At 40.2% G+C, this 15,316-nt stretch overlaps 2 long non-coding RNA genes across 3 annotated transcripts; both read right to left on the reverse strand.

The window, feature by feature from the left end:
- Nucleotides 1-9,095: 9,095 nt before the first annotated feature.
- On the reverse strand, nucleotides 9,096-10,899 carry LOC115389697 (uncharacterized). The gene is made up of 5 exons (XR_003931619.1): nucleotides 10,785-10,899; nucleotides 10,642-10,671; nucleotides 10,257-10,410; nucleotides 10,027-10,137; nucleotides 9,096-9,921 (listed from the first exon to the last, which is right to left on the reverse strand). It is a non-coding gene; the product is annotated as an uncharacterized LOC115389697 (long non-coding RNA).
- A 241-nt stretch (nucleotides 10,900-11,140) lies between these two features.
- Nucleotides 11,141-14,537, reverse strand: LOC115389696 (uncharacterized). 2 transcript variants are annotated; one of them, XR_003931617.1, is made up of 10 exons: nucleotides 14,335-14,537; nucleotides 14,103-14,230; nucleotides 13,803-13,922; nucleotides 13,641-13,688; nucleotides 12,162-12,242; nucleotides 12,015-12,095; nucleotides 11,525-11,585; nucleotides 11,366-11,416; nucleotides 11,244-11,288; nucleotides 11,141-11,161 (listed from the first exon to the last, which is right to left on the reverse strand). It is a non-coding gene; the product is annotated as an uncharacterized LOC115389696 (long non-coding RNA). The 2 variants fall into 2 exon arrangements; XR_003931618.1 differs by having other exon boundaries at nucleotides 13,631-13,688.
- Nucleotides 14,538-15,316: the final 779 nt, after the last annotated feature.

The raw sequence follows: 15,316 nt of genomic DNA on the forward strand, positions 1-15,316 counted from the left end.
AACCCAGAACACACACACACACACACACACACACACACACACACACACACACACACACACACACACACACACACACACACACACACACACACACACACACACACACACATCCTGTGATGTTTTGTCTTCATGTTAAGACCCTCGGTTCCTGTTGTTGTGGACTCAGTCTTGTGTTGAGTCTTGAACTTGATGATGGATCGTCAGGCATCAATCTTCTTCCTCTGTTTAGGTGAGTTTCTGGTTTGCGCAATAAATGGAGAGGAAAATGTTGAACTTTATGAACATTTTCTCCTACTTTACACTCAGACTGTTTTCTGAAATAAACGAGTCAATAGAAGCTTCAGAAGTTACATCAAGTCGAATAAACAGCGAGAAAAGCAGGATGTTTCATTAAAGGCAGCAGAGGAGATATTTCTGTTGTTGTTTCCTTTACAAAGAGGCTGCAGTCATGTTTTATCTATTTATGGTGGGAATCAGAAGGATGAATTATTCAATAAGTCTTTAAGTGATATAGGTGTATTAATAAATTTTGTTTGAAAAGGAAATATTTGTGTTTATGTGTTAATCATTCCCATATCATTCTTTGTAGACCATAAAGACTGATTTTTTAATAAAATGTTAAAATATATATTTTTTTTTAAGAAAAATGTATGTATAAATAGACCAATGAGTGAATGCAAAAATGTATCAAATGTAAAAAAAAAAAACCCAACAACAAACAAAACCAAAACATCCCCACTTTTACATTTTTTTATACATAGTTCATTCATTTTATTTTTAATTTCTCCACATAGTTACACAAATAAAACACACAAACAAACATTTTCAGTTTCAGGGTTAAAGAAGATCGCTGATGTTCAAATGAGTTTTTTCTCATCTGTGAGGTAAAAACAAACCTAAAGAATAAACCAAAGCAAACATGGTTCCAGAGTGTTCTCCTGTTTTCTACTGTGCAAAAACTAAATAGTTCTTGTTTTCTACTGTGCAAAAACTGGATAGTTCCTGTTTGTCTCATCAGACTGAAAGTGTTTCCAGGAGAGAACTTAAAACCTCATTTTAAGGAAACGCAGAGAATCACAACAGAATCGGTTTAAATCGTTTCTACTGACAGTCTGAAAGAACAACAACAAAAAAAGCTTGCTCACTCTTGTTATTCATGATCTTATGCTGTACTAAAATGTGTTTGTCCATTTGCTTTTCACTTGTTTCCAATGTACTAAAATTTAGATCAAATGTGTGTGACATGATTCCTGTAGATAAAGTGATGTGTGAGGTTTTGCTAACAGAAAGAGGTTGATGATCTTCCTGCTGTGAAGGATTCAGGTTCTTCAGGTATCTTCACTCAGAGAGAGCAGGCAGACAGAAACAGACTGAAATGGATCATATTTATAAGTTCACCTCCTCTGATGGAGGATTTTCTTCTCTCAGACATGAAGAAAGTTCTTTGCTCCACTTTGACCTGCAGAAGTTTCCAGGCTGATGGAGCTTTTCTGACAGTCTGATTCACTTCTGGTTAGACTGCAGCTAATGTTCCTTCTGATGGGTGAATGTGTTTTTATTCCACAGTGATAATCTCTGCTGCTGCTGATCCACTGAAGACCCTGAGAGCCTCTGTAGGAGGAAACATCACTCTGCCCGACCCTGTGGAGGAGAAAGGATTTCTGATATATGAAAGAAAGAATTTAGCTCAGGTGGATGAGAAGAAACTGTTTAAGATATATGGAGAAAATTACAAGGAGAGACTTCACTGGAACCAGAACACAGGATTTTTTACTCTCACCAGGCTGCAGAAAAGTGACTCTGGGATCTACACAGTTGACTCGAAGAAAGGAAGACGTGTTTTTGTGAAATACAAAATGATCGTGTACGGTACGTTGGATCTGTTTTCACTCCTGTGTTCAGCTTTTCTTAAAAACTTTTTGGGAATTTTCAGTTTTATCCATACACATACAATTAAACAATCAGAGGAGACTGTATAGAAATGTGTAACAGCACAAAGGAACTCATGAACAGGCTGAACTCACCTCAGTCTGTGGTCCATGGCAGCAGAGCGAGTCACTGTCTGGCAAGAGATTGAGATTTCCAGTTTGCCAGAAGATTGTTGTTTTCTAATGAGAATATAATGAGAAAAATTACTCCAGATCTCGAGAAAACCACTGAAATTGCCTCATTACGGCAAAACGGATGAAATAAAAACGTATTTAACCATATCCTTTTAGTAAGCACCAGTAACATGTTGAATAATGTAAAGTAAATGATATTTTGTGAGAAGAACCTGGAGGCAGAGTAGAGGGATTCAAATCTGCTCCTTCTGGGTTGATTTCACTATTTAACAACCAGCTCTCTCTGGTTATGGATTAGATGAGCCTGGGTCAGTCTTTCATCCTGGATGTATGAATCCTACTTTGGACAATACTTTGGAAAACACAAAATAAAATTGAAAAAAAAATAGAAATAAAACAACAACAAAACATATATGTGGACATACACGTACACACAAATGTACCTACATAATATACAACACATATATACACATTGATGCATCTACATACACATACATAGAAGATAAACTCTTGCTGCGGCCTGTGTGCATCAAGTCAGAGCGAACTCTTTGATGAAGCACAGCTGACTGTGATCCAGGAGTGGACTTTGGCTTGTGCCGTTGGGTTTCATGGTGAAAGCAGACCCTGTCCTGGTTTTCTCTGCTGCTGGGGCTCGATGCTGGTAGCTAGCTTCTGTTCTGTGCGGTGGATCAGGGGTGTATTCAGACATCCAGGATGAATGACTGATCCTGACTCATCCAGTCCAGAACCAGAGGGTTCAGACTCACTTATTTACACAAGAGACCAATCCAGGATCAGCGCACATGTTTACTTAAAGAGACCTCCACGATCAATCACAGATTCATGGATTCACCATGACAACCAGAGTGGCGTCCTTCTCTCCACCGGAACAGGAAGTTCTCATGGAGGCAGATGAGCTGGAGCTCCACAGTCTCCTCTGCTAATATGCTGTTTGGAGCAGCTATGCTCCATTTCATTTGGAGACCAGAAAAGGAAGAAAGAAATAAGACAAAGACAGGCGCCAAGTCTATGTGGCTGGATACCTGAATGACACTGCATCAATAATGACATTGTGTTAATATTGACATTGTTTCCTGACTGTGATGTGATTCTGTGTCGTTGCTCTACAGACTCTGTAGCGACTCCTACAGTCAGCGTGTTGAACAGAAGCTCTGAGAGCTGCTCTCTGAGCTGCTCTGTGGACTCAGCTCAGGAGGACACCACGCTGCTGTGGTCCAAAGACCAGGAGATCCTGAAGAAGAACCGCTCTGCTGCTTCTCTGTCTCTGACTTTATTCCACTGGCAGGACCTGGACTCTCCTCTTCAATGTGTGGCTGAAAACCCTGCAGAGAATAAAACAGTGTCAGTTGATGTGATGACAGTCTGTCCACTGAACCATAGAGGGAACACCAGCAGCTCCACAGGCAGGCATCGTGAGTGACCTCTGACCCTGACCTGGAACACAATAACTCATACTTTAAAGTCTGTTTGGTGAAGTGTGGTGTTTTTGTCATTTTAACAGATCTGATCCTCATCATCCCCATCGTGTGGAGTATCATCTTCATCCTCTCTGTTTCTGCCATCTGGAGGTTTTGTCATCAGAAGGATTCATCAGCAGAACAAACAGGCAGGTTCCTCATTTTTCTTCATCATAAAGTACACTGACAGAGCTTTCTCAACTTTCAATCTTTTGTCCTGTATGGAAGCAGCAGAATGGAGGTCTGGCTGCTGTAATGTGCCCGACAGATTTGCTCCAAGAGGAGCTTCTCAGGCTCTTCTTGATGACATGGTTTCTTGCTTCATCTTATTTATTTTGAGTACTGATACATGATATTGCTGGACCTGACAGGGAGCCAGAAGACAGGAAGAGAGACAGAGAGTGAAAGAAACAAACAAGAGAACAAATTAAAAAAAAGAGTGGAGAGAAGGAAGAGAATGCAAAGATACTGCACCTGCTTAAAGATATGACAGAGGACATCCTACAGACTGTTATTGGAGAACACAGCTGGTAGTGAACTGGGACGTGCAAGCTGAAGATCCAGGTATCAAATTTCACAAGAGCATCAGGAGAGACCTAATACAGATAACCATTAGTCTAACCCTCAATTCAGTGTGGAGTTCCACAAGGATCTGTTTTGGGTCCAAAACGTTTTATTTTATACATTAACAATAATAACAATAATAATAATAATAATAATAATAATAATAATAATAATAATAATAATAATGATAATAATAATAATAAACTTTATTTGTATAGCACCTTTCAAGATCATTGAGTCACAAAGTGCTTTACACATCATAAACAACAAAGGATAAAAAAACAGAACAAAAACAACACAAAACGGGAAAAGAAACAACAGAATCACAGAAAAGCAAGACTGTAGAGATGCGTCTTGAGCTGCTTTTTAAAGGAGTCAACAGTGTCCGCTGATCTTAGATTAACTGGGAGGGAGTTCCAAAGAGTGGGAGCCACTACCTCAAACGCGCGGTCACCTTTAGTTTTTAGTCTTGAGCGAGGGACTACCAGCAGGCCCTGATCGGAGGACCTCAGGGACCTGCTGGTAACATAAGGCTGTAACAGATCTGTGATGTAGAGCGGTGCCTGGCCGTGCAGAGCTCTGTACGTAACCACAAGGATTTTATATTGTATTCGAGACTTAATGGGGAGCCAGTGAAGAGCAGATAAGGTTGGAGTTATGTGGGACCTCCTGGGAGTCCTGGTCAGCAGTCTGGCAGCGGCGTTTTGGACCACTTGCATTCCATTAACGATCTCTGTGAATTTTCTAATGTGTTACGTTTTGTTCTTTTTGCCCATGATACAATTTTTTTTGCGTCTGGGAAGAACTTGAATATATTAATAAAAACAATAGAGGAAGAAATGATCCTGTTTCAGAGATGTTTTAATAAAAACAAGTTATCTTTAAATTGAACTCAAACCAAATGTATGTTATTTTCAAATAAAAAAAGCCCCAATCATGTTTCTTTGAATATAAATGGAAGTGTTCTTGAAAGAGTTTCTGAATTTAAATTTTTAGGAGTATTAATTGATGACAAACTTAAATGGAAGGAGCATATTGCTCACGTAAAAAAGAAAATTTGTAAAAATGTAGGTGTGTTGTCCAAAGTGAGGTATCTCTTAAATTGCAAGGCACTAAGAATACTATATTGCTCTTTAATTTTGCCGTATTTTATGTATTGTTGGGTGGTGTCGGGTAATTGCTATCTGACTCATCTAACGCCATTAGTCATTTTACAAAAAAGGGCCATCAGAATAATTAAGGAAGCAGCTCCAAGAGAGCCCACTACAAAACTGTTTCTGAAGTCAGGACTATTAAAATTAAAGGATTTAGTTGATCTACAAACATTATCATGTATAAGGCAAAGCAGTATCTGTTACCTCGTCAGTTGCAAATGTTTTTTTACATTAAACAGTGAAACAAGTAGAAGAACCTTGGACTTTAAACCTAGAGGTGTAAGGACAACTCTCAAAGAAATGTGTGTCTCAGTGATTGGTGCCACAAAGTGGAGTTTATTAGATAGGACATTAAAATGCTGTTCAAACAATCAATTTAAATGCAAATATAAAGAAAAGACATTTATCTTATATGAAAAGGAATAAAATGCGTAAGCAAGTCCATATATGTTTTGAATGCATGGAAGTATGTTCTTATTATTAGGGACCGATGCCTGGAGGGCAAGGTCTCTAATGTTATGTTATTCGTCCATTTCTCGTTCTCCTCTATTATACTAACGCCCAAATAAACGCCAATTTGACCCCCTAAACATGCACGAAAACTCACCAAATTTGGCACGCACATCATGACTGGCGAAAAATTTCATAAAATAGAAAATTTTTCCCAATCTGCTCTCTAGCGCCACCTAGAAACAGTAAAATAGGCGCTGTGGCCCGTAGGAATGTCGCAGAGAGATCAAACCAACGTTGACCGGTTCGTCTCATCGAGATCTAAAATTTACGCGCTGACACCCCAGACCGAAATCCAACAGGAAGTCCGCGATTTCCCTTTCAAAGTAAAATTTTGCTCAAAATCATTCCTCACGAAAAAATTATCTCCTCCGAGACTGTTTGTCTTACAGACATCAGAGTCACGTGACGTTATAGAGGACAAATTTCTCGACAAAAGTTGTGAACAACTTTTTCAAAAGTCTAACGGTGTGGATTTTATTAGCGTTCAAACCATAGGTGAAAGTAAGCCGGAACGCACAGGAACGCCGTGCCGGTAAGAAATATACTGGCCTCTTCTACTGGAACGCCCCGGAACGCCTCTGAAAAGCAACTTTCCCTCATGCATACAAAGCGAGCCCTTTTTTTTCCAAGCAAATTTTACCGAAATAAGTGTAAAATTGATGAATACATAAAACTAATCTCCAGACTAAATCTTCTGTGACGTGCTGAACAAGGTTAATGCGCCTGATGAGCACTGGAGTACTCGCTTACCGTGATAAGTTGCAGCTTGTAGCGGCAGTCACTCGCTGTAGCGTAACGTTAATCCAATGTCCACTGTTGTGTGTTTTTTGCAGACAACAGGGTAGTCATTTTTGCAAAATAAAAAAAACATAAATCCACAAGTAATAAATTGTGAGGGTTCACGCATCATAAAATATTCTCCATCTGTCTGTCATGCAAGCAGCATCACTCCTTCCGCAAACAAGCACACGTGGAAGTGAGGTAAACTCAATGCGTTCTTTTCATTGGATGGCTGGTTGCCTAGGTGATGTAAGGACACTCCCCCCGTCCCCGTCTCAAGAGACAACCAGGACAGGTCAAAAATGCAAAGAAAAAAAATTTAACTAAAATTTAACTAAAAACAACATGTGTATATATACATACATATATATATGTATATATATATATATATATATATATATATATATATATATATATATATATATATATATATATATATATATATATATATATATAGATATATATGTATATATATTATTGTTGCGGCGGAAGGCGCCCTTGGGGGCCGCCATACTGTTTGGTGCCGCAAAGCATCGTGGGAGGGGATTGTTTCAACATGTATTTTGTGTTAAAATTGTTAAAATGTACTTCGTTTTGTTGTAGGTGTGTTAAGTTATTGTTTTTCTATGTGTTGATGCAGTTTTTCCGGTCTTTTTATGTTAAGTTTCATTTACGTTATGTTGGACCAACAGTGAGAAGGGTCGGTGTGAGATTGACTTGGCCTCTGTGCAGTCTTGGGCATGTTAACATGGACCACGTATAAGTAGATTGTCTAGCGGATTGTAAAATGTGTTATGTAAACGACCGAGTGGATCCACTTCACTCGGAACGGATTGTAATTTGGAGCCGATTGGGAGATGGTCTATGCAGATCGACAATCCGCTCCGTGTCCCTTATAAACTAATCTGACAGCGAGCGGATTGTACTGGGGGAGTGTTTGTTCTGCGCATGCATGTAGTGACGTGCCAGTAAAAGGGAAGCAGCACAGTCAAAAAAACCAGCAGAGAACACCACGGTGGTTGAAAAACACTTTTTTAGTAAAAAAAAAAACCCGACAGAAAAAACATTGGAGAGGCGAGATGGAACCAAATCGCGCAATAGGAGTTGTATAAAGAGCTCTATAGCAGAATACAAGCGATCGCCGGCTGGTGTTATGGATTAACTGGTTCCCGTGTTAACGAATAACGGCGGAGGTCTATGTAAACACATTTTGATTACAGCAGTTGTTAAAGTAAGACTCACAAATGATTTTAAACGTATACACTCACTGTAACTGTCGATAACCGACGTTCGCAAGAACGACTACATTTTTCAATCATGTATTGGTCACAAGTTAACACGGGCACCAGTTAATTCGAAACATCGACACGCGGAGCAGAGGCAGAGCCTACAACGAGACATGCCGCTCGGTGCAGCGGTGCTGCAGCCAGGGGAGCAGCCGCTCCTTCAGCAGCGTATCATGGACTTTTGGGACATTATTTGAGCAGATGTCAGCAGATAAAAACTCTCTGCTCGGCGCTGAGGACTGCTGCTGCGGAGCTAAAGACCTGCAAGTTCCTCGTGAGACTTTGTGCGCATGTCACAGGACGCTGTATAATCCGCTTCACCAAGGGTCCTTGTAAACGAGGATTCATCGTGGATCACTTCATGAATACACTCCGTTTAATACGATTGTTTACAATCCGATTGAAAAAAACACCCATGTAAACTGGGCCATTGTTAGGTGTGAGTAACATGCTCCCAGTATATACTTGTTGTTATAACAACAAAAGCCTTGGTTGAGCAACAGGGCTGCAGTCCTCGTCAATTGTCGCCTCCATCATGAAGAGGCCGCCATCTCAATATGTATTATATTGACACATTCAAAATAAAATTGAAACGCTTTGCGCGCAAACTAAAACATTTTTTTGAGTTGCACAGTTCCTGCAAGAATCTTATCTTACTTTCACCCCTGGTTCTGAAATCCTGCCTGCTCCTGCCCTCCTCAGAAATTATTTAAATTTTCGTTCAATTTCAGTAACCACTAACCAGATGGCGATGTGACAGGCTAGCTCAGCAGGAGGCATCAGGGCTAATGCCGAGGCATTCGCCGGAGTTCTTGCCCAGCGCGGTGAGACATTTTGGGCCAGTCCTCACCGCCACCCGGTCAAAGTCATGGTTCTCTGACTTTTCAGTGTCAAGGGGGGGATGCTCTGGAGGTGTGTGGCCGCCCATGGTACATCCTCCCCTGTCACAGAGTGAGCCCCCACCCGGTCAAAAATCATGGTTCTCTGACTTTTTTTCAAAGTGTCAATGGGGGATGCCAGGGAAAATGAAAACAAGATTTTGACCAGGTGGTGGCGCTCTTCAAGGCCTGGGGCATGTTAGGTAGTGGCTGTATGTTATCTACCTGTGCATCAATACATGCAGAATGTTGAGTCAAAGTTGTAATTTTCTCAGGAAATGACACTGGATTGATTGCAAAAATAAAAGGGGATTTATTAACATACAAAACATGAAAAGAAATAAACAATGGATGCTGAAATCTGAGGAACTGGTGTCATGGAGCTGAGGAAAGAAATCAAGCAGCAGGGAAGGAGCCAGCCCACAGCCTTATGCAGGTTTACACAATCACACAATTCAGATTAACTTTATTGTCCTAAAAGAAATGTCTTGGACAAAGTGCCACATCAGATCACATCACTGCAATTTCAACAACAGCAGTTCATTCCATTTAAATGATTTATCAATAAAAATGCCTAAATACTTAAAGAACAGACCTGTTTAATTGAAAAATCATTTATTGCTACCAGTTCATGCATACAATCACATTTAGGATCGAATATCATCTCTTTTGTTTTCCTTGTATTCAAAGTAGGATGACAGTTATCACACCAAGCCTTAAAGGTTTTGATTTCATTGTGGTACATTGATGGGCACTCACTGACACGTAAAAGACTTAAAATTGCAATATCATCTGAAAATGAAGTTATTAGATTGAGTGCTTCTATAATCATGTGTACAAAGTAAAAAGAAGAGAAATAACAGCTCCTTGAGGAACCCCAGTACTGTAGTTCTTAACTGTAGAAAGAACGCCGTTCACATTCACCTGTTGTGACCTATCAGTCAACAAAGAAAATAGTCATTTAATTATTAAGGGATTAACTTCTCATATCAAAAGTTTTTGTACCAGCAGATGGGGACAAACTGTGTGAAATGGGATTAATAACAGATATAAAATAAAATTTAAAAAATAAAATAAAAATAGCCCAGACTGCACAACTGACTGATTTTAGCACATTTGGCTGCAGAAGTGACTGCAGTAGCCTGGGTTCCTCTCCTCTGAATAGAAGGCTAGCACTTCTCCTCTTTTCCCTCTGCCAACATATCCTGTAGAAAAAACAGAACAGAAGAATGGCCTCTGAGCGCTATTTTCTTCAGTGAGATTTTCAGTATCTGTAATGACACAAATATAAGATTATACAGTTAGCATACCTCGTGGCATTTCTTTGTATTGCTCTCCACATTCTTGGCAGATCTCGATGGTGTACATTCTCCAGTACTCCTTTCTGTAATTTTCAGAGAATCTGCTCCATGTGCAAACACCTGTGGAAAGGGAAAAAACAAAACAAAAACAAAAACACATACATGCAGCTAGTGAAAAATATGTGACAACAGCAAAAAGTAACTGAATTTATAATTGTATTATTTAATGAAGTACTTACTGTGAAGCCACTTAAAGTGCGCTCGCCTCCTGAAATGTTCAGTAGACACAAGGTCTCTCAAAGTGGAGCACACCAGAGCCAGTCTGCAGATTGCGGCGTCACCTTCACTGAGGACAACTTCTTGAAATATGTCCATTAGGACACATGTTGGCAACTGTAAAATGTAGATGAGCCGACGATGATGATACAAAATTTGTACATTAAGTTCCAGAAATGTACACACTGAAAATGCGAAATGTACTGAATTGTGTGTTTCACAACAATTACTTCACGCACTACACAATAATGCTGCTTTCTGCCCTGATGGAGCTGCCTGTGACTGTACTTACTAATTCAGTTACTTCCAGTTATGTGTTTCAAGAAAAAGGAAAATTAAAAACATTACCTCCAACAAGAAGCACCTGTCAGCCTCAGCCTTTAAAGGAAAACATGAAAATCACATTACAAGGACACCATCCATCCAAAACTATATAGCAACAAATAGTCCCACCATCAACATTGTGTGGTTACATTTCTACAAATGGTTACCTCATTGTTGTCCTCTTCCACCTGTTCCGCTGGACTTGGCAAAGGCTTGGAAGAGGTTGCCTTCGGCACCCTGAAGACAGGCTGGAGAGTTCCCTTGAGGAGAAGGGATGCTTCCTCTGTCCAGAAGGCAAATCGATGCCCATGCCTATAAAAAGTAATATCATTGTGAATGCACTCCACTTGTATACTACCTCTCTGTTCAGACCGTCCAGTCACAGGGTGATCGATACAGATGACTACAGTGAGCAACGTTCACTTGCAACTGTGACTATGATGCCAGCAGGGCTAGCTTGTCTTTAGCACCAACCATACCCTTCTGTGCAGAATCTCTCCATCAGCTGGATGCACCACCACAGCCGAATTGCTGGCATTTCCCACTAAAGAAGAATACAATATAACCTCAATCAAAAATTGGACATTGGAATTGGTATTTTGGTGGTACACTCTAAAACAGCTTACCTCTGTGAATGTCAGCGGAGACGAGGTGCAGATGCAGAGAGCGTACTGTAAAATAAAAATAAACCTTTAACAAGTTGAGACATTATATTCAAGCAAGGGCAAAAAAAAAAAAAAATGCTCACCATCAGCATGAAGATGCCACAGCAATTTCCAGAGGACTGATGAGGAAACAACTAAAAAAAGAAAGGCGTCCTTAATGAAGACAGCCCACATAAACTTGCATTTTATTTTACATTAATATGTACCTGATGTGCTTGCAAAATTTTAGATTAAAAGCATACCTCGAGGTCTCTTCCCATTTTTTCGGTCTAGGATCCGGGGTCAATGAAGGCCGCTACCGATCTGGCATTGTAGATAATACATATAAGACAAAAATCTAATGTGTGCACGAAAAAACAAGGCGCCTAAGAACAAGACTCACTGCTGATCTTTAAGCCTGAGAACGAAGCTCATTGCTGATCTTTTAGCCTGAGAACGAGGCTCTCTGATGTTCTTTTAGGACAATCTAGCCAAAGAACCCACTTGGCCATTGAACAAGGCCAGAACAATTTTTCTTTTTTTTAGTGTCAACCTAAACACGACTCGGTAGAGATCATCTCCAAACCCATCAGGGCGAAGTGAGTCCAGAAAGAGTATCTGTCTCTCAGCTACCAATATAGCCTGTAATAGACAGTTGTTGTTGTCGTTATCATCCATGAAAACACATCACATCAATCTCGGTTATTTTCTATCAGATAAAGAAACAGGGTTAGAAAGACCAAGTGCACTCACACAGAGCAGATAGTGGTCAGTTCCACCCGCCTGCCTGCTCCAAGCTGGAAACAGCAGGATGTCTTTGGACCTAAAGTCATCCTACAGGTATTGGCAGAAATAAGTACACATGCATATACACAGGAGCACAAACAAAAAGAAACATACAGGCAAGCAGCGCAGCAGGTCGACTTGTTGATCCTTCCAGGTGGCCACAGCATAGAGGTCAGCAATGTGAACATCTTTTCCCTAAAGATAACACAGTTAAAGATAATCAATAGATATCCACCATTATGGTTAAAAGTTAGAAAAAGGTGTACTGGTACTAGGGCTGGGCGATATGGTAAAAAAAATGATCACGATTTTTTTTTTCATATCATTCAATCTCGATTATAATCACAATATGCTATATTGTTTTTAAACCAGTTTTAAAGCATCTGCACTGAAAACTAGAACTATAGAATAGTTTAACATTTTATTAACAAACCAAGTAAATAGCAATGCAAATTAAATAACATAAACATAGAAAAATATAAGAACAATCGAGTAAATGGAAAAAAAAAATCCAGCACCAAGATAATAAAATCTTGCGATGCACTGTTTTTTTCAGTAAAAGAGAAGAACTGAACGATCGTTAGTTAAAGTGTGACAGTTTACAGCCCTGAGGATTTTTGTTGCTATAAAAGATTAAAAAACTGAAGAAACCGCCTGGAGATAATGAAGGTGCTTTAGAATGGAAACATTATTTTGAAGTTCTGATGCTGAATATGCTGCTGCCATCATTAATGCTTGCATCAAATGTACAAAATTTAAATAAACTAGACTGGACAGATTAGATTTAAAATGTAACAGTACAAAACTACAATAGTACAAAAAAACAGACAAAATTAATCATTTTTCTCCTCTCAGAATGTTGCTCGTATGGTGCAGTGGCCTAAAAAGACGACACTGGCTGCGTTTACGTGCAGTCAATATTCGTGTTAAGATAAATATTCTGGTTTTTGAAACATTTGGAATAACCCCAGGGAGATCCTCATTCAGACCACGGCCACAGGCGACGCCATGGCTGCATTTGCACTTCATGCCACTAGGTGTGCTGTTTGCATGTTCAACCTTATTTTACACAGACACCACAGAAGAAGAACGGCGCTGCCGTGCTGCAGGCTCTCTCGGCATGTTGTTAGAAGAAGAGCGTTAGCGGCAAGAAGTGGTAAAATGTTCAATGATGCGATGCATCGTTTTTTCAGTAAAAGAGAAGAACTGAACGATCGTGAGTTAAACTTTATCACCAGTAGTTCCTGGACTCAAAAGACCAGATTCTTTGCGGATCGGTGTGCTAGCAGCGGTGCGGGTGGAGCAGCCTGTCCTGTCAGAAGCAGCCTCATCTTCAGAGGATAACGCCGAGGCATGGCTGACTTCATCTGCTTCGCTGCCCTCGGCTCCACGTTCAGCTCCATCTCTGTTTACTTCTCAGACAACTTGCAGGCGGAAGTTGACCAGGAAAAAGTCTACTGTGTCACGCACATTTCTGCCGTGTCTGATCGAGTAAATGTGCTCACAGCTGATCACCGTGATCGACGGGAAATTAATCGCGATCACCAATCACGATCATATAATCGCCCAGGCCTAACTGGTACTATAGATCACATGTCTTTTTGCAGCTTCCCCCACAATCTTCAGACAAGCATTCCCAATCTGAAATAAATAGAAAAAAGCAATAGAATATGGTTTAAAATGGCATTTTCAGAATCCTGCATTACAACATGTTTTCTTTGAAATGCATTAGACTACACAACAAGACACACTCACAGTGGATTCCATGCATTGCGCCAAACCCAGGCTCCAGAAGTCCTCCCGAGTGAGGCAGGTATTGCCCTCCTTCACTAAGAGCTCCCCTGGAGGACGGTTTTGGTCCAAGACATACTCCAGCTAAGTGAAAAGAGTATTTCATGTCATTATACTTGCGTTAGTTGTGAAATAAAATGAAGACACAGATGAAAAGTGTCACTACAAAGTTAATTACAAAGTTCTCATCCCTTAGCAGTTCTAAAACTATCATTAACTTTGTCCTATTAAGGTTTAACATGACCACAAAGAAAGATACTTTACCAGACTGGACTGAAGAGGGTCCAAGTCTTTGTGCCACTTTGCTCCACGACTGGCATAAAGATGATCCATCTCCCATTCAGAAGTCACATATGCGTGGTCCAGGGGAAACTTCCTCTCCGTTGATGGATCTGATAAAATGCATATACGTGACATGACTTACAAACCTGTATCCATCTTTTTTAATACAACTTGATATTTCATTCTAAATATTTATTTGTTCTAATCATCTTACTCTTTGATCGGTGGTAGTTCCTCAGCCTGGACATGTTGACCCTCTGGCAAGTTGATCCCTTCACAATAGTGGCCACCCCCTTCGGTGTGATGCTGGCCACAGTGTATGGTCCTTGGTGCTGGTTTGATAATGTGTCCCCTGTGCGTCTCCGTTTTGGATCTCCTGACAGAAGAACCTCATCACCTGCCTGAATGAAGCACTCTCTTATGCGTTTTCGTTTCCGTGTTCCAAAGGCCTTCTTCTGACTGTCTTGAGCCCTCTCAATGTTGCGACAAACCTAATAAAAAATTAGATGATAAGAAAAGACAGAGAAAGGCAAAATAATTAACTATGTTGCCAAACAAGACAAAGGGAATGTGGTTCTCCAGCTTCTTCCATTAGAGAAACCAAACCAAACCTCCCTTCAATTGTATGTACCGTTTCATTGAGAAATGTCATCTCCTGAACTCTGGTGTCAATGTCCTCTTCGGGGTTGGCAACCACAAAGTCATCTTTCATGGGGCAGGCATTCATCACAGCAGGAAGACGCGGATGTCGGTGGAAGAGAAGGAAGTATGGAGTGTGGCGGGTGGAGCGCTGATCACAGAGATACTCTCCATTAATTAATTTCTTGTCAATAACTGTTTTTAAAACTTATTTTGAAATAGATTCTTAAAAACTGTGCACTGAGAAGCATCTTACAACTAATACAAAATGTCATATATAAAATGTGAAAGCAAGAACAACCTGCTTTGAAGTGTTGATGCCGTACACCACAGCAGGGAGGTGGACGTCCCAGTCATCATGGTTCTGGTTGACGTACTTTCTCAGAGTACGTTTGATATTCTGGTTGGTCCTTTCATCCTTTTAATTGGATTGTATTGTGAAACAGAAATAATCGGGACCAATATCAATGGCATTGCTCAAGGGCAGATATCCAAATACTTACCTGTCCATTGGTCTGGGGGTGGTAGGCACTGGAGACAGCATGTTTAATGTTGAG

Source organism: Salarias fasciatus, chromosome 6 (assembly GCF_902148845.1).
Source record: "Salarias fasciatus chromosome 6, fSalaFa1.1, whole genome shotgun sequence".
In the NCBI taxonomy this organism is placed as follows: domain Eukaryota; kingdom Metazoa; phylum Chordata; class Actinopteri; order Blenniiformes; family Blenniidae; genus Salarias; species Salarias fasciatus.